Source organism: Canis aureus, chromosome 16 (assembly GCF_053574225.1).
Source record: "Canis aureus isolate CA01 chromosome 16, VMU_Caureus_v.1.0, whole genome shotgun sequence".
NCBI lineage: Eukaryota > Metazoa > Chordata > Mammalia > Carnivora > Canidae > Canis > Canis aureus.
The window spans coordinates 47,695,075-47,720,441 of record NC_135626.1 but is presented as its reverse complement, the minus strand read 5'-3'; the positions used below and the strand labels follow the sequence as shown (position 1 = coordinate 47,720,441).

At 45.4% G+C, this 25,367-nt stretch overlaps 2 long non-coding RNA genes, 1 other non-coding gene and 1 pseudogene across 3 annotated transcripts in view; 1 reads left to right on the top strand and 3 right to left on the bottom strand.

Moving 5' to 3' along the window:
* Positions 1-1,692: 1,692 nt before the first annotated feature.
* On the top strand, positions 1,693-7,039 carry LOC144286822 (uncharacterized). Its single transcript, XR_013354765.1, has 3 exons — positions 1,693-2,275; positions 5,483-5,931; positions 6,157-7,039. It is a non-coding gene; the product is annotated as an uncharacterized LOC144286822 (long non-coding RNA).
* LOC144287321 (small nucleolar RNA SNORA2/SNORA34 family) lies at positions 3,956-4,064 on the bottom strand. Its single transcript, XR_013355157.1, has one exon. It is a non-coding gene; the product is annotated as a small nucleolar RNA SNORA2/SNORA34 family (small nucleolar RNA).
* Positions 4,283-25,367, bottom strand: part of LOC144286821 (uncharacterized) — a 46,758-nt gene continuing 25,673 nt past the window's right edge. The window contains exon 3 of the long non-coding RNA XR_013354764.1: positions 4,283-6,309. This is a non-coding gene — a long non-coding RNA (uncharacterized LOC144286821). The remainder of the gene's footprint in view (positions 6,310-25,367) is intronic.
* Positions 17,222-20,658, bottom strand: LOC144285381 (uncharacterized; annotated as a pseudogene).

The following is a 25,367-nucleotide window of genomic DNA, read 5'->3' as shown; positions in this document are numbered from 1 at the left end:
CTCACTCTTATGAATGCCGCTTTCTCAGCCAGGAAGCTACAAAGCCAACTTCTTAGGAGATTCCAGATTTTATTAAACATTTATCTGCTTTCCTCAACAGTGAATGTACATTAGCTTGATTATAAAATGAGTGACCTTTTTTTAGGGGAAGGGAAGGTGGTAAATGGAACATAGGACTCATCACCAGCTGATGCTGAAGGGATAAATAAAAGGCCTGGGCGGGGGGTGGTTGGGGGACTCCTCACACCTCAGCTGGGATGGTGTATCCGCGGATGGAGACTGGAAGGAAAGGCTCTGCTTGGCTCTGCCCTGGGAACACACATGCACACACACACATACACACATGCACATGCACACCAGGGACTGCCCTTGAGGGCAGTCATTAACCAGGCTGGACCTCATGTCATAGGCTCTGCCCTCAACCAGGGCTACTGTAGTCTCAAAGTAGCCACTACTTGGGACTGTGCCTTGCTTTGCTGATTCTCCACATTCAGACACTAGAAGCAGATCACAGAGGTAAGGAATGGAAGGCAGTCTTGCAGACATGCCTCAGCCTGTTTGCAGAGCTCAGATCCCTTGGCCAGAACAGTGGCCCAGAGATGAAGAAACTGAATCCCATTCCGTAAAGAAGGGGCCTCAGAGTTCCTGTAGCTCTGCCTCCTTCCTGACCCCTCCACTAGAGGACCCTGGATTCAACATAACGAGGAAGGGGCTGGCCAGGGGATTACTGGCTCCTCTAGCCCTGCTTGCAAACCTTTCCTTGAGAATGTCACATGTATCTTTGCTCTTTAAACACCCAGACTGCATTTTGGTCAGAAGAATTTTTTTCTTTAAGTTATATTTATTTAAATAATCTCTACACCGGATGTGGGACTCCAACTCACAACCACACAATTAGGAGTCACATGTTCTTCCAACTAAGTCAGCCAGTCACCCCTTGATCAGGAGAATGTTTAAGGTGTGTCATGGAAGGATTTGTGGTAAGGCTATATTTGAAATGTTTTGCAAAGAAATCGGGTTGTAGTATTTAAAGCCCAGATCACTCTGGATCTGAGGGGATGGATTTAAAAACAGATTTCAAGATAAGTCTTGAGCAGTTGGAAGATATGCCAGTGGTCTTAGGCTTGGGCAATGTCCCTGTTCTTTTCCAGGAGCTGATGAAAAGGACTAGCCTTGGGGTGCCTGGGAGGTTCAATCAGTTAAGCATGGGACTCTTGATTTCGGCTCAGATCATGATCTCAGGGTCATGAGATCGAGTTCTGCTTCTGTGGACTGCTTGGGATTCTCCGCTTCCCTCTCCCTCTGCCTACCTCTCCGCCCCCACCCCCCCGCTCTTTTGAAAGAAAGAAAGAAAGAAAGAAAGAAAGAAAGAAAGAAAGAAAGAAGGAAGGAAGGAAGGAAGGAAGGAAACAGCCTGACCCTCTGGGCATCTTCCACTGGGTAACATCCTCATCCATTTGCCAGACCCGCCTAGGTCTCTGTCCAGTGGTTCCAGACCAACAGCAGGGGCGCCACCTCCAGGCCAATCCTGAGAAGTGTAGTTTTGTGAGCCAGACTGATATTCCTGGACATGTTCATTCTAGGCAGCGTGTATCTGCAAGATAAAGGGCAAAGGGTCTGGACTCCTGGGTTAGGAATACCTTACCCCAGGTAGTTCTAGAATCTGGGGTTTCTTAGTGATCAAGAATCTGAGCAGCCCGTGCCCTACTTTCCCACTCTGATTGCCCCAAGTGACCTCAGAAAAGAGATGGGATTCCTCCTGTATCAGCCTCACTGTATGTTTTTTTTCAGGGATTCCTCTTTATTTCTTACTTGTCCTTGGCCTTCCTCCAGACCAGCATAACTTTACATCCTCAAAGCCATCCCATCCAGCCTGCCTCAAGAAGTCCCCAGACTAAGTGACTTCTTTGTGACACTGTGTGAAGAAATCCTGTGATGGCTAATGTACGTGACTTTCTGGGGAGACATTGCCACTGAGCCAGGTTATTTTTAGGGAGGGGAGTTCCCATCACCTGGCAGCCAGCAGTGCCTGGAACTCACTTAGTTCAGTTCCTACCTTATCAGTCTTCAAAGAGTTGGATATTCACATTTGCTAGCTGAGCAGCCTAAACTATCTAGCAGATATCCTGTCATATTAGCTGAGGATGGCAGGAAAGCCCCATTTCCAAAGCCCCATGACCTGAGAACTTTGAAGTCATGCCAGCTTTGTTGCTGCTTGTCTAAGCAATTCTGCAGGACCATCACCGAGTTGGCTGAAATTCAAGTCCACCCAAAGGTAAGGAATGAACAGGATCCTCTTCCTCCTGAACAGCCATCAATGCCCTGGCAGCAAGATACTGCACATCAGGGTTGAGATCAGACATGGCATCACTCAGCGTGTCATTAAGGATCATTCAAAATCCTGAACATGACCATTCAAGGGGACTTTTGGTGACCTTGTGGTCTGAAAACTGCCACTTAAGTCCATCAGCTCTTGACTCACAGGTACTCTGGCTGAGAATAAACAGCAGTGCTGCTGAAGATCAATGGTCGCCTTGATGCCCATGGCCATCACATCATCATGGGGGGAAGCAGGTACCCTAACTAACTTACCTCTGGATTCCTGGTGGAATACATCAATCAAGCTCTAGAGAACTCTCTCTGCTGCTCCCTGCTCACCAAGAAACACAGCCGTACCACCCACTTTAACTCTGCTATGGACTGAGTAAAAATATTCTCAAAATATGTATCTGACAAAGAAAATGTATCCAGGATATAAAAAACATTCTTGGGGCACCTGGGTGGCTCAGTCGTTGAGCATCTGCCTTTGGCTCCGGTTGTGATCCTGGGATCCTGGGATCCTGGGATCCAGTCCCGCATCAGGCTCCCCACAGGGAGCCTCCTTCTCCCTCTACCTACCTCTCTGCCTCTCTCTCTCTCATGAATACATAAATAAAATCTTTTAAAAAGTCCTTAAAACTCAATAATGAAAACAATCCAGTGTTTAAAATAGGCAAAGGATTTGAAAAGACACTTCACAAAGACAGATGGATAGCCAATATGCACACAAAAAGTGGTCTCCATCACTTGGTCATCAGGGAAATGCAAGCTGAAATCACAATGAGCTACTTCTACACTGTCAACAAAATGACTAAAACTCAAGACTGAAGACACCAAATGTTGAAGAGGATATAGAGTAATTAAAGCTCTACATTTTTGTCGAAAGTTTAAAATGGCACAACACTCCTGGCTGGCTCAGTTGGAAGAGCACGTGACTCTTGATCTTGGAGTCATGAGTTTGATCCCCACGTTCGGTGCAGAGATTATTTTAAATAAATAAATAAATAAATAAATAGATAAACCAATAAATAAATAAAGGTGCCTGCGTGGTGCTGTCAGTAAAGCAGGGAGCCTGCTTCTTCCTCTCCCTCTGCCTACCGCTTGCCCTGCTTGTGCTCTCTTTCTCTCTGTCAAATAAATAAATAAAATCTTTTTAAAAATAAAAATTAATTAATTAGCTAATTCATTAATTTTTTTAAATTGCACAACTTTGGGAAAATGTGTAACAGTTTCATAAGATTAAACATACAGGGGATCCCTGGGTGGCTCAGCGGTTCAGCGCCTGCCTTTGGCCCAGGGCGAGATCCTGGAGACCCGGAATCGAGTCCCACGTCGGGCTCCCTGCGTGGAGCCTGCTTCTCCCTCAGCCTGTGTCTCTGCCTCTCTCTCTTTCTGTGTCTCTCATGAATAAATAAAATCTTTAAAAAAATAAAAATAAAAAAATAAACATACAACTTACTTATGACCCAGTACATCTATTCCTGTGTATTTACCCAAGAGAAATGAAAATGGGACCACACACATACACAAAATTGCACAGAAATGTTTAGGGAAGCTTTGTTTGTTTGTTTTCCTTTAAGTAGGCTTTACACCCAACATGGGGCTGCCCTGAACTCAGGACCCCAGGATCCAGAGTTGCATTTTCTACCAACTGACGTAGCCAGGTACCCCTAGAAAGACATTTCTTGAGACTCCTGCTTTAAACCAACAGCTTCAGCAAACTGCCGGCCTTGACTCAGGGCCAATGTAATTTACTTTGAAATGCATGAAAAAACGAGGTGGGTTGATGGGTGGATAAATGGGTGGAGAAATGAACAGTTGCATGATAAAGAGTCCAATGTAAATTATAGAATCTTATGGTAGGTATATCGGGAATTACTACACAATTTTTTCCATTTTTTTTTTTTTTTAAAGATCACCACACTTTATTTTATTTTTATTTTTTTTATTTATGACAGTCACAGAGAGAGAGAGAGAGAGGCAGAGACACAGGCAGAGGGAGAAGCAGGCTCCATGCACCGGGAGCCCGACGTGGGATTCGATCCCGGGCCTCCAGGATCGCGCCCTGGGCCAAAGGCAGGCGCCAAACCGCTGCGCCACCCAGGGATCCCAATTTTTTCCATTTTTTAAAGAATTTTTTTCCATTTTTTTGAGGCCATAGGAAAACTAAATTGGCAATCTTTTGTTTCTCCAGTGACAAACATATGTGGATGTTTGTTATACATCTGTCAATTCTGTTATTGAAATATTCCATAATAAATACATTAACTAACAGATAAATAGGGCTGCCCCAGTGGCCCAGTGGTTTAGTACCGCCTTCAGCCCACGGAGACCCAGGAGTCCCACGTTGGGCTCCCTGCATGGAGCCTGCTTCTCCCTCTGCCTGTGTCTCTGCCTCTCTCTCTCTCTGTGTGTGTCTCTCGTGAATAAATAAAATCTTAAAAAAAAAAAAAACAGATGAATAAATAAATGTCCTCTGGTGATTCTGACAAGCACCCCGTTGGGCTTCAACAGCTCAGGAGTCTCCATGAACAGCATGCAGCGGAGCCACACAGCACTTACCTTAGAGGCTGGAGAGGAGTTTCCTATGACTGCTGGAACCAAACATCACAAGCATAATGGTTTAAAATCACACAAACTTACTATCTCACAGTTCTGGAGGCCCAAAGTCAGAATGGGTGTCACTGAACTAAATTCAAGGTGTTGGAAGGCTGCTTCCTTCCGGAGACTCTAGACTTCCTTGTCCCTTCCGGCTTCGAGAGGCTGCCAGCATTTTCTGGACTCATGGCCACTTCCTCCACCTTCAAAGCCAGCAGCATAGCATCTTCAAATCTCTCACTGACTCTGACTTTCCTGCCCTCCCTCTTTCACATTTAAAGTCCCCTTGTGATTCCACAGAGCCCACCCAGATAATCCAGGATCATTTTGTTCTTTGTTTTTAAGATTTTATTTATTTATTCATGAGAGACACAGAGAGAGAGGCAGAGACATAGGCAGAGGGAGAAGCAGGCTCCCCGTGGAGAGCACGATGCGGGACTCGATTCCAGAACCCCGAGATCACAACCTGAACCAAAGGTGGATGCTCACCACCGAGCCACTCAGGTGCCCTGATCATTTTCTTGTTTTAAGGTCATCTGATTAGCACCCTTACTTCTATTTGCAGCGTTAATCCTACCTGGCTCTATAACATAACATAATCACAGGATGCGGACATCTTTGGGGGGCCATTATTCTGCCTACCACAGTGCTCTGCCCACTTGTAAGGGGCTCCCCGAGTAAGCTGGAAGAACTGCGATTCCTGACATATGTGCTACGCAGCCGTGATGAAAATGGAAATGCCAGCTCTTGCAAAGCCATGGCACTGCTCCCCATTCCTGTGGATCTACCTCATCCTCAACTGCTCCCTACTACCTCCAGACCACCCTCCACACCCCCACAACCAGCCTGGACAAATCAGAAGGGGCAAGTGTGACATGCAGTACAGAAAACATGGAATCCCCACTGGCCTTGGGACCAACATTTGGTACTAACAATAGACTATGTTGGCAATAGATGACTGGCCTCCATCTCTCTGTCAAGAACTCCTCTGAAGAAGTTCAGACATTCCACCGGGTAAGTGAAGAGACACTGTGCCCTGTCTAGGGGACTTGGAAGGGTCTGGTGCCCACCCCAGTTTTGGCCCTTCACATGGCCAGCCCAGCCGACCCCAAAGCCAGCCCTGAACATCCTCGGACACTCGCTGGGTATCTGCCTCCACTTCTGCAGCTTGATCCTCATCTGCTCAAACTTTTCTCTCCTCCTTCTAGTTTGGAACCTTGATCTCATGCTCTTTCCTAGGTGTCTTCTTGCAGGTGGGAACCCCAGGCCTCCAGTGGAATTTTTGGATCCTCCTCCTCTCCAGCTTCAGTGAGAACTTCTTGATTCGGGCTCCCAGTTCTGGGGACTCCACCCGTCCATCAGGAATCAGAAAAGGTCCAAGCCCCAGCACCCCTATAAGGAGTAAGGAGAGAATGAAATCCTTTTGTGCTTGACATTTCTCATTTCATTTTTCAAGACTTATTTTTAAGTAATCTCTATACCCAATATGGGGCTTGAATGCACAACCCCAAGATCGAGAGTCACATGCCCTACCAGCTGAGTCAGCCAGGGGCCCTGATATTTGTCATTTCACATTATTTCCTATGTCAGTGGGGTCCATTATACTGATTGACCATATTTTGCTTTGTCGCATCTATGCTTTAAGCTTTTGGGACATTGCCAGTCTATTGCTATTATAAATATCTCTGCAATGAACATCCTTATTCAAATGACTTCAGTTTCCTTTTGGGTTATTTCCTTGGGACTAATTTACAACCAAAAGATAATTAGATTGAGGTATTCATCTGTTCCTTTTTTTGTCTGATGCACATCCCTTTCCACTGGGAACATCCCCTTCCACTTTATGGTTCGGATGTGCTTTCAAGCAAATGTCCCCACCTGTCCTGTCCCAAGGGTAGGTGTGTGAGCCAATTTGCTCATGGTAGATTGGTAACAACAAACCACAAGTCTCATGGTTTAACACAGTTAAGAATTTATTTCTTGGGAGATCCCTAGGTGGCTCAGCGGTTTAGTGCCTGCCTTTGGCCCAGGGTGTGGTCCTGGAGTCCCGGGATCGAGTCCTGCATCGGGTTCCCTGTGTGGAGCCTGCTTCTCCCTCTGCTTGTGTCTCTGCCTCTGTGTGTGTGTGTGTCTTTATAAATAAGTGAATAAAATCTTTTAAAAAAAAAAGAATTTATTTCTTGGTTATATCCTTGCTTGATAAAGGTTTTTGGGAAGTAGAGGAGGCAGGACATGGGGAGGTCCTTCTATTTCTTTTTTTAAATACTTTATTTATTTATTTATTTATTTATTTATTTATTTATTTATTTATTTATTTATTTATTTATGAGAGACACACAGAGAGAGAGAGAGAGAGAGAGAGAGAGGCAGAGACACAGGCAGAGGGAGAAGCAGGTGCCATGTAGGCAGCCCAATGTGGGACTCGATCCCGGGACTCCAGGATCATACCCTGGGCTGAAGAAGGCGCTAAACTGTTGAGCCACCTTGGCTGCCCAGGAAGGTCCTTCTATAAGCTGAAATTTAGATAGAAGTTCCTTCCTTCTAGTGTCTTCAGTGTTCTTTACAGCTTCTTTGGGGCCCTTCCATGAGACCTGTACATGCATCAACCATTAAGGAGCAGAGAGTAGGAGGACTGGGGGAGGGAGTACAGCAGCTCTGAAGTTGTACATCTCACTGCCATATTTGGTTGGCCAGAATTAGTCACACACTTCCACTAGATATGAGGCCACCTCGGAAATGGAGTCTTCTGTGCCCAGGAAGAAATGAAACAGTGGTCAACACACAGCATTGTCTTTGCCAGTTAGAAAACCCCGTACTTGAACATGAGATTGCTCAAGAATGGGCATATAACCTTGGTAGATTTATTCTGGAGCATTGCTATGGATCCTGGGAGTCTTCCTAAGGACAAGAGCCATGCAGCGCTTGCTAACATGGAGGTGGCAGGGCTTCTTCCCCAGCAGAGCAAGGGAAGAAGGCTGCTGGAAAACAGAGCCAGGGGCAGGGAGAGCCAAGGAGCTCAGATCCCTGGGGAAGTGCTTTGAGCTCCTGGATCCAGGATCAACTCTTCTGGATAAATTCCCTTTGCCTGAGCTAGTCTGTGTTGGATTTCTGTCACCTACAGCCAAAGGAGTCCTGACTAATAATACTTAGGTCCAGGGAGAAAAAGATTTATTTTATTTTACTTTTTAAAAGATTTTATTTGGGCAGCCCCGGTGGCGCAGAGGTTTAGTGCTGCCTGCAGCCCGGGGTGTGATCCTGGAGACCCGGGATCGAGTCCCATGTCGGGCTTCCTGCATGGAGCCTGCTTCTCCCTCTGTCTGTGTCTCTGCCGCTCTCTCTGAATAAATAAATCTTTAAAAAAATAAAATATTTTATTTATTTAATTAATTAATTAATTAATTAATTTATTCATGAGAGACACATAGAGGCAGAGACACAGGCAGAGGGAGAAGTAGGGTCCTTTTAGGGAGCCCAATACAGGACTTGATCCCAGGATTCCAGGATCTTGACTGGAGTCCAAGGCAGATGCTCAACCACTGAGCCACCCAGGTGCCCCAGGATAAAAAGATTTTAAAATGCTTGAAATAGATTGTGAAAATGCTCTCTAAAACAACCTAGCCATTGCGTAAGGCAGCTTGTTTCTCCAAATTTTGTTTTTATAACTTACGTTTTTTAAAGCATACCTTAATGTTGTTGTATTCAAACATTTTTTGCTGGAAAAGCTGAGTCTTTTCTCACAGTTTATGTGCTGTGTTTTCCTGGGTTTATCTCTCTTAACCATATGTTAAAAATAATGACTTTATAAGTCTGGATAAAAGCCATTTTATGAAAAAAAAATTTTTAAAAAGCCATTTTATGAGTCTTCCCTTATATATTTTGGAGGGCAAACTGTTACTGGTTACATCCATCATATAGAAATGTGCAGAAAGACTTATGTGGATGGTTGTAGCAGGAATGTCTTTATTCTCCCAACAGAAATTTACTTCTTATTATGAGAGTTAGTATAGTGCAAAGATTGAGAGCAGAGGCCCTGAGGCCAGAATTCTTGGGTACAAAACCTGGTCTATGTACTTACTAGCTATGTTAACTTAACAATCATTAACCTCCTCATCTCAGAAACAAAGGTAACACCTACCTTGCAAGTTTGGTTGCAAAGCTCCTACGAGGTTTTTTTATGAGGATTGGATGAGGTAATGTATATAGAATGATCAGAACAGTGACTAGCTTCAGGAAACACATTATTATTATTATTATTTTAAAGATTTTATTTATTTATTCATGAAAGACACAGAGGAGAGAGAGGCAGAGACACACGCAGAGGAAGAAGTAGGCTCCCTGCAGGAAGCCCGACGTGGGACTCGATTCCAGGACTCCAGGATCATGCCCTGGGCCAAAGGCAGGCGCTCAACCGCTGAGCCATCCAGGGATTCCCAGGAAACACTTATTAAAATGCTGTTCTGGGGGACGCCTGGGAGGCTCAGCGGTTGAGCGCCTGCCTTCGGCCCAGGGCATGATCCTGGAGTCCTGGAATCGAGTCCCACATCGGGCTCCCTGCATGGAGCCTGCTTCTCCCTCTGCCTGTGTCTCTGCCTCTCTCTCTCTCTCTCTCTCTGTGTCTCTCATGAATAAATAAATAAAATCTTTTAAAAAATAAAATAAAATGCTGCTTTGGGGGGTGCCTGGGTGGCTCAGGTGTTTAGGCCTCTGCCTTTGGGTCAGGTCATGATCCTGGGGTCCCGGGATTGAGCCCCACATCAGGTTCCCTGCTCAGTGGGGAGCTGGCTTCGCCTTCTCCCGCTGCAGCTCCCCCTGCTTGTCCTCTCACTCTCTGCCAAATAAATAAAGTCTTTAAAAAAAAAAAAAAAAAGGGCAGCCCCGGTGGTGGTGCTGCGGCTTGGCGCCGCCTGCAGCCCAGGGTGTGATCCTGGAGACCCTGGATCGAGTCCCATGTCGGGCTCCTCTCCCTGCCTGTGTCTCTGCCTCTCTCTCTCTCTGTATCTCTATGAATAAATAAATAAGATCTTTAAAAAAAGAAAAAATATATATATACTGTTTTTGTTATTATTATTACTGATCACCTACAGAATGCTAAACCTTTCCCTGGGCACTTGGGATATAGCAGCAAAGAAACCAGATAAAACTCCTGATTGCCCATATGGAACCTCTATTCTTTTTTTCCTTTTTAAAAAAATTTTAAAGTAAGCTCCACACCCACATCAGGGCTTGAATTAACAACCCTGAGATTAAGAGCTGCATGCTCTACCAGCTGAGCCTGCCAAGGAGCCCCTGGAGCTTACATTCTAAACAGACTAATTAAGGAAAATAGAGAGTATGCCAGATGGTGATTGATGCAGTGGAGGGAAATAAAGCAGGGAACGGAGAGAGAGAGAGTAATGGGGAGAGATGAAATTTTAAAGATGTTCTGATAAAGGCATCACCAAGAAGGTGATGTTCAAGTACAGGCCTGAGAAAGGGAAGAAATGAACCTCATGAGTTATCTGCGAGAAAGGCGTTCCAGGCAAAGGGAGAAGCAAATGCAGAGGGACCAAGGTAGGATCAGACCTGGACAGGCTGACCTCTGTGTGTGGAACTGCCTGAGTGGTGGGAGAAGTCAAGGCAAGGGGAAGGGACGGGACTGGATCATGGGGGGCCTTGATGGTCTTTGTAAGTCTTTGGATTTTGCTCAGAATAAGATGGGAGCCACTGGAGGGTTTTGAGCCAGGGAGTGGCCTGAGGTGACATATTTTAAGGGTGCCATGCTGGCAGAAGCAGAGAGACTATCAAGGAGGCCACTCAATAATCCGGCTGAAAATGGTGATAATTTGGAGCCAGCTGCCCACGGTGAAACCAGCAGAGTAGAGTCAGAGTTTAGATATATATTATAGATACAGATTAGGATTTGCAAGTGGACATGACATAAGAAGAAAGAGAAAGAGAGCTTTCAAGGATAACTCTGAGAGGTGCCTGGGTGGCTTAGCTGGTTAAAAGTGTCTGACTCTTGATTTCACAGTTGTGAGTTCAAGCCCTGTGTTGGGCTTCACACTGGTCATGGAGCCTACTTAAAAAAAAACAAAGCAAACAAAAAAACCCCCCACAATTTCTTAAAAAAAAAGAAATACTGGGGCATCTGGGTGGCTCAGTGGGTTAAGCATATGTCTGTGGCTCAGGTCATGATCCTGGGGTCCTAGGACTGAACCCCACATCAGGTTCCCTGCTCAGTGGGAAGTCTGCTTTTCCCTCTGCCTGCTGTGCCATCTGTTTATGCTCTCCCTTAAGATCTGTCAAATAAATAAATAAATAAAATCTTAAAACAAAAAGGAAAGAAAAGAAAAGAAACACAAATGGATGGATCCAAAGTTTTAGCCTGAACAACTAGAAGGAGAGCTGCCATGAGCTGATGTGGGGAAGACTAGGGGAGGAACAAGTTAGGGAAGAAGATCAGAGTTTAATTTCACAGTTGTTTGAGGTACCTATTAGGTACCAGTGTTTATGGTTTGTTATATTTGTGCCAACTCTCATATAGCATGAGTGATAACTATGATTAGTCATATTTGTTATAAATAAAACCTTAATCTCATTATTTTTTCTGTTTAACTGGTTTTGTTGATTTTTCAGTAGACATAGACTGGGAACCTTCACAATACTGTGCTAGCTCCCAATGATTTCTTTGAGGGCTTCAAAGTCCTCTCTATCTTCTGCACCCTTTTCCTGTTATCCACTAAGAGAATTTTTTTAAAGTAATCTCTACACCCAACAGGGTGCTCGAACTCACAACCCAGAGATCAAGAGTCACATGTTCTACTGACTGAGCCAGCCAGGCACCACAGAGAATCTTTTATCCCTGCAAACAGGGTAGGTTTTGCTTGTAGATTTGCCACTCCTAAGCAATGTGTATTATAAGATGCATGAGAGAGGGCACCTGCCTGGCTCAGTTGGTGGAGCATATCTCAGGTCATGAGTTCAAGCCTCATGCTGGTGTAAAGATTACTTAAAAGATAAATAAGTAAGTAAATAAAGCAAGATGTACCAGAGGATGATGGAAAAGAGCACGTTACAATTGGAAATAAACCTCTAGAAGCTGTTGGCTTTGATTTCACTATAAAATTGCAAAGGTAAATGGTATTGATGGTAGATCTGACCTTTTCAGTTTATTTATTTATTTGTTTTTATTTTTTAAAAGGTTTTATTTATTTATTCATGAGAGACACAGAGAGAGGCAAAGACATAGGTAGAGGGAGAAGCAGGCCCTCCACAAGGAGCCCAATGCAGGACTCCATCCCAGACCCTGGGATCACACCCTGAGCCGAAGACCACTGAGCCACCCAGGCATCCCAGATCTTTTCAGTTTAATCTCAGTGTAGTGTTCTTTTGTTTGTTTGTTTGTTTTAAGATTTTATCTATTCAAGAGAGAGAGAGCATGAGCCAGGAGAGGGGCAGACAAAGAAGAAGCAGACTCCCTCCTGAGGAGGAAGTCTGACTTGGGGCTCAATCCCAGGATCCCAGAATCATGACCTAAGTTGAAGGCAGACACCCAACTGATTGAGCCACTCAGGTGCCCCTAATCTCAGTGTAGTTTTAAAGTCGCATGAGCAAGAGGTCAAATGTCAGATAATATTTATTACTGGCGGGATCCCTAGGTGACGCAGCGGTTTGGCGCCTCCTTTGGCCCAGGGCGCGATCCTGGAGACCCAGGATCGAATCCCACGTCGGGCTCCCGGTGCATGGAGCCTGCTTCTCCCTCTGCCTGTGTCTCTGCCTCTCTCTCTCTCTCTTTCTGTGACTATCATAAATAAATAAAAATTATAAAAAAAAAAATATTTATTACTGGCTTTTAACCAGTGTTCCATGGAGATGTTTTAAGGGAAAGGCACTGAAAGGATGGGACTCTAAGGTCACTCTGTGTGTCCAAGGGCAGCTCACTCTTTTTTTTTTTTTTAAGATTCATTTATTTATTTATTCATTCATTCATTCATTCATTCATTTATTCATGAGCAACACAACACACACAGAGGCAGAGACATAGGCAGAGGGAGAAGCAGGCCCTACGCAGGGAGCCCCATGTGGGACTTGATCCCAGGACTCCGGGATCACGCCCCAAGCTGAAGGCAGACGCTTAATCGCTGAGGCACCCAGGTGTCCCCTCCTTTTTTTAAAAAAATATTTTAAAATTTATTTATTCATGAGAGACAGAGAGAGAGAGAGAGAGAGGCAGAGACATAGGCAGAGGGAGAGGCAGGCTCCCTACAAGGGCAGCCCACTCTTATATATTACATAGACACTATCCCATATATAAAGCTTCTGAATATGAAGAACTTCATATGAAATAAGTTTCTGGGGGATCCCTGGGTGGCTCAGCGGTTTAGCGCCTGCCTTCGGCCCAGAGCGCCATCCTGGAGTTCCGGGATCGAGTCCCATGTCGGACTCCAGGCATGGAGCCTGCTTCTCCCTCCTCCTGTGTCTCTGCTTCTCTCTCTCTCTCTCTCTCTCTCTCTATCATAAATAAGTAAATGAATAAATCTTAAAAAAAAATAAGTTTCTGCCATTTTAAAAAAAACTGTGAAAATACTGTGGCTCCATATTATTTCAAGAATTAGAGTCACAGTGGGGCACCTGGATGGCTCGTTCCATTGAGCATCTGACTCTTGATTTCAGCTCATGATCTTGGGGTCATGGGATTCAGCCCTGTGTCAGGCTCCATGCTCAGCTTGGAGTCTGCTTATCCCTCTCCCTCTGTTCACACTCTGTCTCTCAAATAAGTAAATAAATAAAATATTTAAAATTTATTTATTTTTTTAAATTTTTATTTATTTATGATAGTCACAGAGAGAGAGAGAGGCAGAGACACAGGCAGAGGGAGAAGCAGGCTCCATGCACCGGGAGCCCGATGTGGGATTCGATCCCCGGTCTCCAGGATCGCGCCCTGGGCCAAAGGCAGGCGCCAAACCGCTGCGCCACCCAGGGATCCCCAATATTTAAAATTTAAAAAACAATTAGAGGGATCCCTGGGTGGCTCAGCGGTTTGGCGCCCACCTTCAGTCAAGAGTGTGATCCTGGAGACCCGGGATCAAGTCCCGCGTTAGGCTCCCAGCATGGAGCCTGCTTCTCCCTCTGCCTGTGTCTCTGCCTCTCTCTCTCTCCTGTCTCTCATAAGTAAATAAATAAAAATAAAATCTTAAAAAAAAAGAATTAGGGTCATTGTCACATGCCCTATCTCCCCAACTAGTTAGTGTTGGTTTATAATGGCTAAATTTGAGAAATATGCATTTTCTTTGAGTGGCTTTTGTATGTCCAAAGTGAAGGTAATTCCTAGATGTTTACTGGTTGGTTTGCATTTATTATTGTCTATGGGATCTTTTCCTTCCCACTAAATTTTCCAGCTGTTTTTCCAGCTGTATTCTTACAATCTAAAATCTTGCTGAAGCCACTGCCAAACTCCAGTAGTGTTTAGGATGATTTTCCTAAATATAAACATCTTGACTGCCCAAAGTGAAACATGTGCTCCTTTCTTCTCAATTCTTTTTTTTTTTTAAGATTTTATTTATTTGAGAGAGAGATATTGAGAGAGAGGGAGAGAGAGAAAGAGAGACAGAGAGAGAGAAAAGAGAGAGCAGGAGCAATGGGGAGAGGGGGAGAGTAAGAAGCCGACTCTCCACTTTGCAGGGAGTCTGACTTGGGGCCAGATCCCAGGACCCTGGAATCATGGCCTGAGCTGACAGCAGATGCACAACCCACTGAGCCATGCAGGTGCCTCTTTCTTCTCAATTCTTATGTACCTTACTCCTCCTCCTTAGAGAATTATGACAAGCATTCCTAATGTAGTAACTAAAACTAAATTGTGTCAGTGAAATTAATTAAACTAAATTATGTTAGGGCATCTTGGTTTTGCACTTTGAAAAATTCAATGTATATGCAGGTTTGAAAATTCAAAGTTTACAGATAACAGCTAAGTGAAAAGTAACATCTTTCTTCCTTACCACCTGTCCTTCTCCCTAAAGACAATTTCTTGAGCTTCCCTCCAGAAAAACAAGTAATTGTATATGTGAGAATGTGATGTGTGTGGGTATGCACAAATTCTTAATTATACATCCTTTCACACCTGTCTTTAAGTGTAATCATTCAAATGCTTAGCAGTTAAGTGAAGATTCCGGGTATGAACAGCACTCTTTAGTCTCTTAAACCATGAAACAGATGGGAAAGAATGCATTCACCTCATGAGAGGTGGGGCACTTGGGGGGTGGGGTGGGGAGGTGGGGAGCACAGGCACATCCTAGGAGGACCCGGCTTGAGACTCGGCCAGTAGGACATTTGAATGGATTAACATTGTTGATTTGTGAATTTGTGAATTTTGCAAGAATTCTGCTCTTTCCCTATAGCTGTGTGTTTTGGGTCCTTGTTAGCATTTGTCATGTAATTCTTTCTGGATTGTTGCATAGCCTCTCTTGTCATCATTAGTATTTCTTTTCTGATTAAAAATACTCTGGTTAATGCTTTTTTACAAGTCTTTCCTTTTTTGAGATGTTTTCATTTGGAGTTCCTTTTCAGCTTCCCTTCCCCTTTGTGGTGGGCTTCCCGGCACTCCATGGGGTACAAGCACCCCTGCGGTCTTGGAATGTGAGCAGCCTGGGCAGGCAAGCCCTGCCAGGAGTCTAGTCGCCTGTGGAGCGGGTTATCTCCTGGGGAAGAATGCATCCGAAGGGAAGTAGCTACGTTCAGGCAGACAAACCTGGCCTTAAAAATAAGCCTTGGGATGCCTGGGTGGCTCAGCGGTTGAGCGTCTGCCTTTGGCCCAGGGTGTGATCCTGGGGTCGGGGATCAAGTCCCACATCGGGCCCCTTGCAGGGAGCCTGCTTCTCCCTCTGCCTGTGTCTCTATCTCTTTCTCTGTGTCTCTCATGGATAAATAAATAAAGTCTTAGAAAAAAAAAAAAAAAAGAATAAGTGTTGGGTGATGGGGTGTTTGTCCCTCTTAGCTGTCTAGTCCCCAACCCAGCCAACTGGAAGCCAGCATCGCTGGTCTGAGCTGTCTCAGTCTCTAGGCTATAAATGCAAACTAAATCTGAAAGAGCCATTTCTAGTACTAAGTCTATACAGGATCGGAAGTAATGACATTCCCTTTCATTTTGTCCATGTGACAAAGCATGTTGGTAAAGTAGGGAGAGTGGTCTTCTCCCCACTTCTACATGGACATGCCATAGAAGACAGCACCCCTGAGTTTGCCACAAAACATGAGGCAGCTTTGCCTCCTGCTCATCAATATGGGTGGCCCCCAAGCAGGATGATTAGTTCAATGCGTCAACTTGGCTAAGCTATAATATCCAGTTATTCAATCAAACGCTAATCAAAGTGTTGCAATTAATATCTACAGTCAATTGAGTTTAAGTAAAGGAGATTATCCTTGATACTCTGGGTGGGTCTCATTCAATCAGCTGAAAGACTTTAAGAACAGAACTGAGATTTGCCTAAGGAAAAAGACATTTGTCTATGGACTATAGCATCGGCTATAGAGTTTCTTTTTCTTTTCTTTGTTTTTTTTTTTCCCCACAGAAAGCTGAAAAATAATTTATTCTAGTCGATGGCATTAATAAGAAAGTCATCCTGAAAATATACTTTGGGGGATGCCTCGGTGGCTTAGCGGCTGAGCATCTGCCTTCAGCCCAGGGCGTGATCCTGCGGTCCCAGGATGGAATCCCTGCATGGAGCCTGCTTCTCCCTCTGCCTCTGTCTCTGCTTCTCTGTGCCTCTCATGAATAAATAAATAAAATCTTAAAAAACAACAACAACAACAAAAACCAATAGCTCTTCCCTTTAAAAACTATATATATATTCTTTGGTATAATTCTGTTGGGACAGATATTCCCTCTGAACATGCTCTCCTACTGATTGCCCCACCCAATCCTTACTGTCTCAAGACGATTTTTTTTTTCCGAGACGGTTTTTGAATACTTTGCTGACTCCCGTGTTGTGACCAGGCAGCAGTCATCTTCAAATTCACAGGTTCCGGGATCCCTGGGTGGCGCAGCGGTTTGGCGCCTGCCTTTGGCCCAGGGCGCGATCTTGGGAGACCCGGGATCGAATCCCACGTCGGGCTCCCTGCATGGAGCCTGCTCTTGCTCTGCCTGTGTCTCTGCCTCTCTCTCTCTCTCTCTCTCTGTGACTACATGAATAAATAAAAAAAAATAAAATCTTAAAAAAAAAAAAATGAATACCATTCTATATAAAAAAAAAAAAAAAAAAATTCACAGGTTCCAAGGAGAGAGCAATGTATTTCTCAGAAGAATAGCACCTTCTATCTCAGACGAGTGCATAAACATTTTATTAGAGTCAGCACAGTTTAGGTTAAGTAGGCATATAATTCATCAAAATGTAAAACAGGTGACAGGAAAAAAAACGTATTGTAGAATAAGATATTCAAACGTAGTGGAAATGCTTGAGGCAGCTGATGGCCAAAATAGGTGAGCCAAAGAAGGTGGTCTGGGTTTGGAGTTAATTTTGCATCTAGTGGAATTCTCTTCGTGACTTTGATAACTGAGCGCTGGGGAGCAGGTCTTCCTCCCCAAGGCCAGTGATACTTAAGGTACCAGATGGTCTCATTTTTCAACTGTGGTCCAAAGAGAGGGTTGAGTTGGGCCAGAATTGCAACCAGCCAAAGAGATAGCAGCAAATGTAACAGGTTACCAGCGTGGTGATGATAACTCCCCAGTTGGGACCCTTAGGGATGAACCAGGGCACGCAGACACTGACGAAGCCCCAGAACATGCTCATCACAATGGGAGGCACTGCAAGGCTGTTGTATGCCACGGTTGCCACCAGAGGTACCAGGCCCTGCTCAACCACCTCACACTGGTCCCACCCGGAAGTGTCAACACCCGGCCATAGAGTTTCTTGCTCAAGAATTTCCAGCCTGTATTTTTCACAAACTTTCCTTAATAAAAGATGAAATGTTAAAAAAAAAAATGGTTTCCAGCCTAGCCTGCCCTTCCAAGTTTCAGACTTGTCAGCCCCCACAATCACATAAGCCAATTCCTTACAACAAATCATTTTCTTTTCTTTTTTAAGTAATCTCCACACTCAACATGGGGCTCAAACTCATGACCCCAAGATCAAGAGTTGCATGCTCTTTTGAACGAGCCAGCCAATAAATCTTTTTTCTTTTTCTTTTTAAAGAATTTATTTATTTATTCATGAGAGATATGGAGAGACACAGGCAGAGACACAGGCAGAGGGAGAAGCAGGCTCCATGCAGGGAGCTTGGTCCCAGGACTCCAGGATCACGTCCTGAGCCGAAGGCAGACGCTCAACCACTGAGCCACTCAATGAATTTTTTAAAGCCATCCATTCATCCATTTATCCATCCATCCTATTGGTACTGTTTCTCTGGTAGAAACCTGATCGATATATCACGGAAGGGGCAGCACCCAATAAAGGCAGGGGTGAAGCATTTTGTATAAATGGTGGTGCCCATGTGTTATTGTCCTGACTGTGGGTTTCAGACAAAATGCCATGATGAGATCCCACACCTTCTTCACTGGTAGTGAGCATGACCGAAATAAGCCAGGGTGGAAGAAACAGTGGATGCTTCCAGGAAGAAGTCGGAGCTTATCAGTGACCATGTATATGCATACCCTCTGGGCATGTCCGAACATATCTGGTTGAGACTTGGAGGTGGCTGGAGGTCCTTCCTCATCAGCAGGTGTAAGAAGGAACCCAGATGATACAGTTAATCCCCATGTGACCCCATCTGCAGTTCCAGAATAATGTGGGGCAGAAAAACACAGGCCTTGAGTTCCAGCAGGAAACAGATGGCATACTCAAATTTATGATCATGAAAGGGAGGTTTGACAAACAGCCTATTCACTCAAGGGGAGCCATAGCATAAGGACACCACATGGGACAGTCCAGTACTCCTGGGGCTGGTAACAGCCCAACTGTCACTTCTCCTGGGCTGAAGGGACAAAAGGAGGGAAGGATTCCCAGAACTGGAAACAGAGTTGCATACAGAAGTTTGCCTCTGCCAGCACCTGTCAGTGGAGGGACAGCCAGAGCAAGGTGACCCCTTAGGAAGGAGCTGATCTTACTTATTTTCTTTCTCTGATGTCTTGCCTGGGCTCCTCTTGACCAGAAGCCAGGGACATGAGAGGCCCTTTAAGTGATCCATATAGGTTAGCCTCTAGCTAGAAAGGCAGATGAGAATGATGGAGAATCATCTGAAAGGGCAGAGAAATGCTGTCTGGCCTATACAGGTTACACTGGGATACTGAACTTAGGTAGAGCCTTCCTCTCTCTGGAAGACATTTTTTAGTGTTACACTCTTTTTTCTTTTTTTTTTTAAGATTTAATTATTTATTCACGAGAGACACAGAGACAGAGGCAGAGGGAAAAACACGCTCCCTGTGGGGAGCCCGATGAGGGAACAGATCCCAGGACCCCAGGATCACGCTCTGAGCCAAAGGCAGACCCTCAACCACTGAGCCACCCAGGCACCCTGTTACACTCTATTTATAGTTTCTCTTTGTTCTGGCAATTCTCAAGCAGGTGCATCAGTGTTCCCCTAGAGGGTAAGGGAAATGTGGGGGCTTTTCTTTGCTTGTCTCGATGACTTAGGGGCACAGTTGGCATTTTGGGAGCAGAGGCCAAGAATACTAAATGTTTTGCAAAACCAAGAAAGTGGGCAGCCCGGGTGGCTCAGCAGTTTAGCTCCACCTTCGGCCCAGGGTGTGATCCTGGAGACCCAGGATCCAATCCCATGTCGGGCTCCCTACATGGAGCCTGCTTCTCCCTCTGCCTGTGTCTCTGCCTCTCTCTCTCTCTCTCTCTGTGTCTCTCATGAATAAATAAATAAAATCTATTAAAAAAAACAAGGGGGATCCCTTGGTAGCTCAGCGGTTTGGTGCCTGCCTTTGGCCCAGGGCGTGGTCCTGGACTCCCAGGATCGAATGCCACATCAGGCTCCCTGCATGGAGCCTGCTTCTCCCTCTGCCTGTGTCTCTGCTTCTCTCTCTCTCTCTCTCTGTCTCACATGAATAAATAAATAAATCTTAAAAAAAAAAAAAAAAGAACAAGAAAGAATGTGAAAGAATGAAGAACTCGAAAGCCCTAGAGGGCAGGATGGGCTTGCCCAGGTGAGGGGAGCAGAGAGGCTAGGGCTAGAAGCAGGGTATCTGGATATGCCTGAGGTAAAGAGTCTTGGGTTGCTTTTGGCTTTGGAGGCAGCTGGAAGGGGCAACAATTATCAGGAGATCAGGAGCTGGGACAGACGCACACTGAACTAGCAGAGAAAAGATCCATGGGTTCAAGAAGCAAGAAAGTATAGAATCAGGTCAACAGATACGTCAAGAACATTCGTAGGCCCATCGGCCCAAAAGGGAGAAAGGTGCCATAACTCTAAGGTCAAGTCCAGGATAAGGCTCAGACTCGAGGTTCATATGACACCAGCATAGATAGACATTGTCATGGGCTGGAGGGGGACACCAGCACTTCACCTGCCCTGGACTTCCTGTGGGGTTGCCTCCCTCTAGTCCCATGAATTCAGGTGAAATGAACCGCAGCCACTGACTGCTGCAGAGCCCCAGGGGCCTCTGGAAACTGGGGCAGGGTGGAGTGAGCCAGTGGGGGCAGCAGGGGGTGCTGCTGGCCCTTCTAGAGGTGGGATGTCGGGGAACTAAAAGAAGATAGTTGGTTTTATATATATGAGTATAAGATGCCATGGGTTGTAAAGCACGTCCCGATTTCAGAGAGAACATGTGAAGAAAATGAGTATCTTAGACTCACTGAAATATAGTTCTTTTTTTTTTTTTTTTTTTTTTTTTTTTTAAATTTTTTTTTTATTTATTTATGATAGGCACACAGTGAGAGAGAGAGAGGCAGAGACACAGGCAGAGGGAGAAGCAGGCTCCATGCACCGGGAGCCCGATGTGGGATTCGATCCCGGGTCTCCAGGATCGCGCCCTGGGCCAAAGGCAGGCGCCAAACCGCTGCGCCACCCAGGGATCCCTGAAATATAGTTCTTTTACTTAGTTCTCTCAGTAACGCCCCCAAAAATGTAGATGATATGATCTCTAGGTACCAATGGGAAAATTGACGCTCAGAGAGAGTAGATAACTTCCCAAATGTAAGTTTTGAATCCAACAGGAACTCATTTCTTCCAGAGCTTTCTCTGGAGCCAGAGATGCTCTGAAAGGTCCATTTAGTAGGGATTTGGGAACAGCAAGTGGATTGGAAGGGGGCTGGAAGCTAGCTTGTCTTGAAACCTATCTAGGAGAAGTCACAGGCTTACTGGGGGGCTGGGGGAGGACTCCTGGAGATTTCGGTGGGGATTCAGATCTCCCTAAGCCACTCCCTTGGTGCTGCCACTGCTCAGAGATGTGAATGGTGCTACCAAGGCTTGTCTTAACTGTCAGACACCACCAGTACTGGCTGGGGACTCCACCCTTGCCAGACCCTCTCAAGACACCGATACCACCCTGCAGATTGCCTCTCAGGTGACTCCAGTTTCTCTGACACCATTGTGTAGGTCAGGTTTCCTGGAACCAGGTCCCAGATACCTCAGGGCTGTCTCTAGAATGCTAAGGGTCTGTGGGGACTCCACATCGGCCACACAGCCCAGCCTGTGTCTACTCTCTGCTGGAGGCCCTCACATTCCCAGCAGGCCCCATTCTCCCTTGAGACCCTCTGTCTCCTCCAAAATCCAGTCTAAAGTGTCCAAGTAACAAAGCCAGGATCCTGAGCTCCGTCCCCAGATGCTCCATCAGCTCTTGCTCAGAAGAAAGATTATATATAGTTCCAGGCTCTTATTCTGACCTTGCATGTTATAGAGGCTTCTGCTTGGATATAGAGCATATATGAGAGAAAACGGTGGCCCAAGTGTGCCTCTCACCATGGATGCCTGTGCTTCTGAAAATGTGTGCTGGAGTATCTTCTTTATGTATAGTGAGTTGGCCCTGTGGTTTCTTCGTGGTTTTTTGTTTCCTTTTAAAGATTTTATTTATTTCTTCATGAGAGACACAGGCAGAGGGAGAAGCAGGCTCCATGCAGGGAGCCCGATGTGGGACTAGATCCCGGGACTCCAGGATCACGCCCTAGGCTGAAGGCGCCGCTAAACCTGAGCCACCCAGGGATCTCTCTTGGTTTTTGAAGCCAGTGTATGAAAGCAAATTTCGGGGCACTTGGGTGGCTCAGTTGGTTAAGTGTCTGCCTTTGGCTCAGGTCATGATCCCAGGGTCCTGGGATGGAGCCCCACGTAGGGCTCCCTGCTCAGGGGGAGTCTGCTTCTCCCTCGCCCTCTGTCTGCTGTTCCCCCTGCTTGTGCTCTCTCTCTGTCAAAGAAATACATAAAAATCTTTTTAAAAAATTACAATAATCCTGATTCCATTACACATTCTGTTTAAGAGGGCAGACTCATAACTGATTCATAAATATTATTCACATTTTCACATAACCTTCATGATTACCATTTTTTTTCATGATTATTACTTTTGAAATATAATACAGGGGCACCTGGGTGGTTCAGTGGTTGAGTGTCTCCCTTCAGCTCAGGTCATGCTCCTGGGGTCTTGGGATGGAGTCAGGCATAGGGCTCCCGCAGGGAGCCTGCTTCTCCCTCTTCCCATGTCTCTGCCTCTCTCTGTCTCTCATGAATAAAAAAACAAAATCTAAATAATAATAATAAAATCAAGTACATTATATAAATTTTAAAATCTAATTTTGAAAAATATCCAATCTTAGCACGTAACAACCCATTACCTTTCTGATATATTTCTCTATGCACCTCTATACCAAATAGTAATCCTATATGCTGCGTCTCCTAATATTGTATCATAAGTGTTTCTCCACCTTGTTACCCAGTCCTCTTGCAAAATAGCCTCTGCTTATAGAAATTTCCAGCTTACTGGCATTTTCCAGCAGCTGACTTCCTAAGCATTGCTGGAAAGGCGCCAAAAAGAGTGTCTGAGTTGGGATTTGTTCTAAGTGGTTTCTTGTGTCAGGAACTGTCTGGCTCTGTGAGAGTCAGTCCTGTCCATGTGTGAGCAAGGGTTATCCTTCATGAGCCCCTTTCAGAAAGGGAAGGCAGGGATGAGGTCAGCATAGCTTTGCAGCTTCTCCCTCCACACCCCTGGCTCACTCTCTCTCTCTCTCCACCTCTGATGCCCATTTCCTCTGGTATTGGAGTCTGACAGTCCTGGGCTCAGCCACTCAGCGGGGTAACCACATCTCTGAACCTCTCTGTTTCCTCAGCTGTGGGATGCAGCACTGTCTCCACAGGGCTGCCGTCTATACCTGAGATGATGCATGTGAAGTGTGGAGCAGAATAGTCGCCATTATTTATGCTCAGTGATCATTCTGTGCCTGGGGTTTGATCTCCACCATTGAGTCCCTCTGTCTAAACCTGACCTGCAGACTCACAACCCTGGGAGCCAACCCTGAGTATGTTTGGCTCTCCTGAACCAGGTCCTCTGGGCCTGAGATTCTACAATCCTGTTCCCCACTCCTTCTACATCCTGACCTCTACAAGACTTGTGCCTTGTTTTGACTCCCTTATTAGAACGATCTTCCTCTTACTGACTAGTGGCAATGTCCCCAAGCTCCAAATTTTAAGAGTCCCATTACATCTATGCTACCCCCTTCTCCTCTTTGCTTTGGATCCCCTAAGATAAGCTCCCATCCCTACACCAAAGCACTGTGTCCAGTCAATGCTCCCTACTTAGAATCTTGCTCCTTCTGTACCTTGAGCACTTGTCAAGTAGCTGCATAGAGCAAAGTGTCTTTAACACTCATGCTTTGCTGTGTTAAGAAAGCAGTCTGAGGGCAGCCCTGGTGGCGCAGAGGTTTAGTGCCGCCTGCAGCCCAGGGCATGACCCTGGAGACCTTGGATCGAGTCCCGCGTCGGGCTCTCTGCATGGAGCCTGCTTCTCCCTCTGCCTGTGTCTCTGCCTCTCTCTCTCTCTGCATCTCTATGAATAAATAAAACCTTAAAAAAAAAAAAAAGAAATCAGTCTGATTGAGGTGCCTGGGTGGCTCAGTCAATTAAGGGTTCGGGTCATGATCTCGAAGTCCTGGAATAGACTCCCATATAGACTCTCTGCTCAGAGGGGAGCCTGCTTCTACCCCTCCATCTGCCTGCAGCTCCACCCCCCCCCCATCCTCTCTCTCTCTTTCGCTGGCTCTCAAATAAATAACAACTTATTTTTTTTAAAGATTTTATTTATTTATTCCTGAGAGATACACAGAGAGAGAGGCAGAGACACAGGCAGAAGGAGAAGCAAGCTCCATGCAGGGAGCCCGATGTGGGACTCGATCCCAGGACTCCAGGATCATGCCCTGGGCCAAAGGCAGGCACTCAATCATTGAGCCAAGCAGGCACCCCATAAATAACAACTTAAAAAAAAAGAAATCCATCTGTTTAAATGAGTTACTAAGATAAATCAGTAAAAACAAAACCTTGCATGTGTATGGCAGTTAACACTACATATAAGGCACCTGCTGGCAAGTTAATCACCTTTGATAATCACAACAGTACCATGAATGAAATAAGATGGTTTCACTTACTGTGAAGATGGAAGATTAAGGCACAGAGATGTGAATTGCCCAAGTTTGTCAAATTAGTGGTGGTGCTTAAATGAGTATCCTGTGTCTTTAAATCAGTCTTCTTTCCCCCATTCCACTCTACTTCCAGAAATGACAAAGAGCCCCTTGCCTCTCTCCCTGTGGTAATGCAGTTTAGAGGAAGACGTTTATTAATGAATCCAAGAGTCTGTCTTTTCTGGCTGGCCATGAGAAAAAAGAAAGAGCTTGAAACAAAGCAAGTTCTGTAATAATGGAAGACACATTCCTGTGGCTATGCTGAAGGCTACAGAAGCTAGCTGCCTCGACCATTTCAGTTTGAAAAGGAGGAGGAATGAGAGGCAGCGACTTTGAGGGCCACAGGGAAGGAGAACTTTTGGTACCAAAGGGTAGGAGCCCCTTGGTTTGCACTTTGGCATGCTTCAGGGAAATGGCAAGTGCTCAGAGGGGAAAGGCCTACTGGCGTCCCCAGGAGTCTAGATCTTTGGCTCGGGGTAGTCACCCCCACCATGGTGAGAATTCCTGGATTCCAGACATGGCACAGAAACAGAGACCTGCAAAACTTCAAGGACCTCGGGGGTCTGGTCAAAAACCATGGTGGACTGACCATTCACCATATCTTTCGTATCGTATTAAACCTAGTAGCAATGGAAGGTGAGGGAAGCCCAATCATGATTGAGATTCAATTTCCTATAAGTCTGTTGAAATAAAGGCTTGAAGTAGGATTTAAGTTGATTTGATTTAAAGAATACAATTAGGTTGGTTCTTGGACCCCCGAGGCTGTGGATGCAATAGCCACCATTCCTCATTCATTCATTCATTCATTAAGAATTTAGCTAGGGGCATCTGGGTGGCTCAGTCAGTTAAGCATCTGCCTTCAGCTCAGGTCATGAT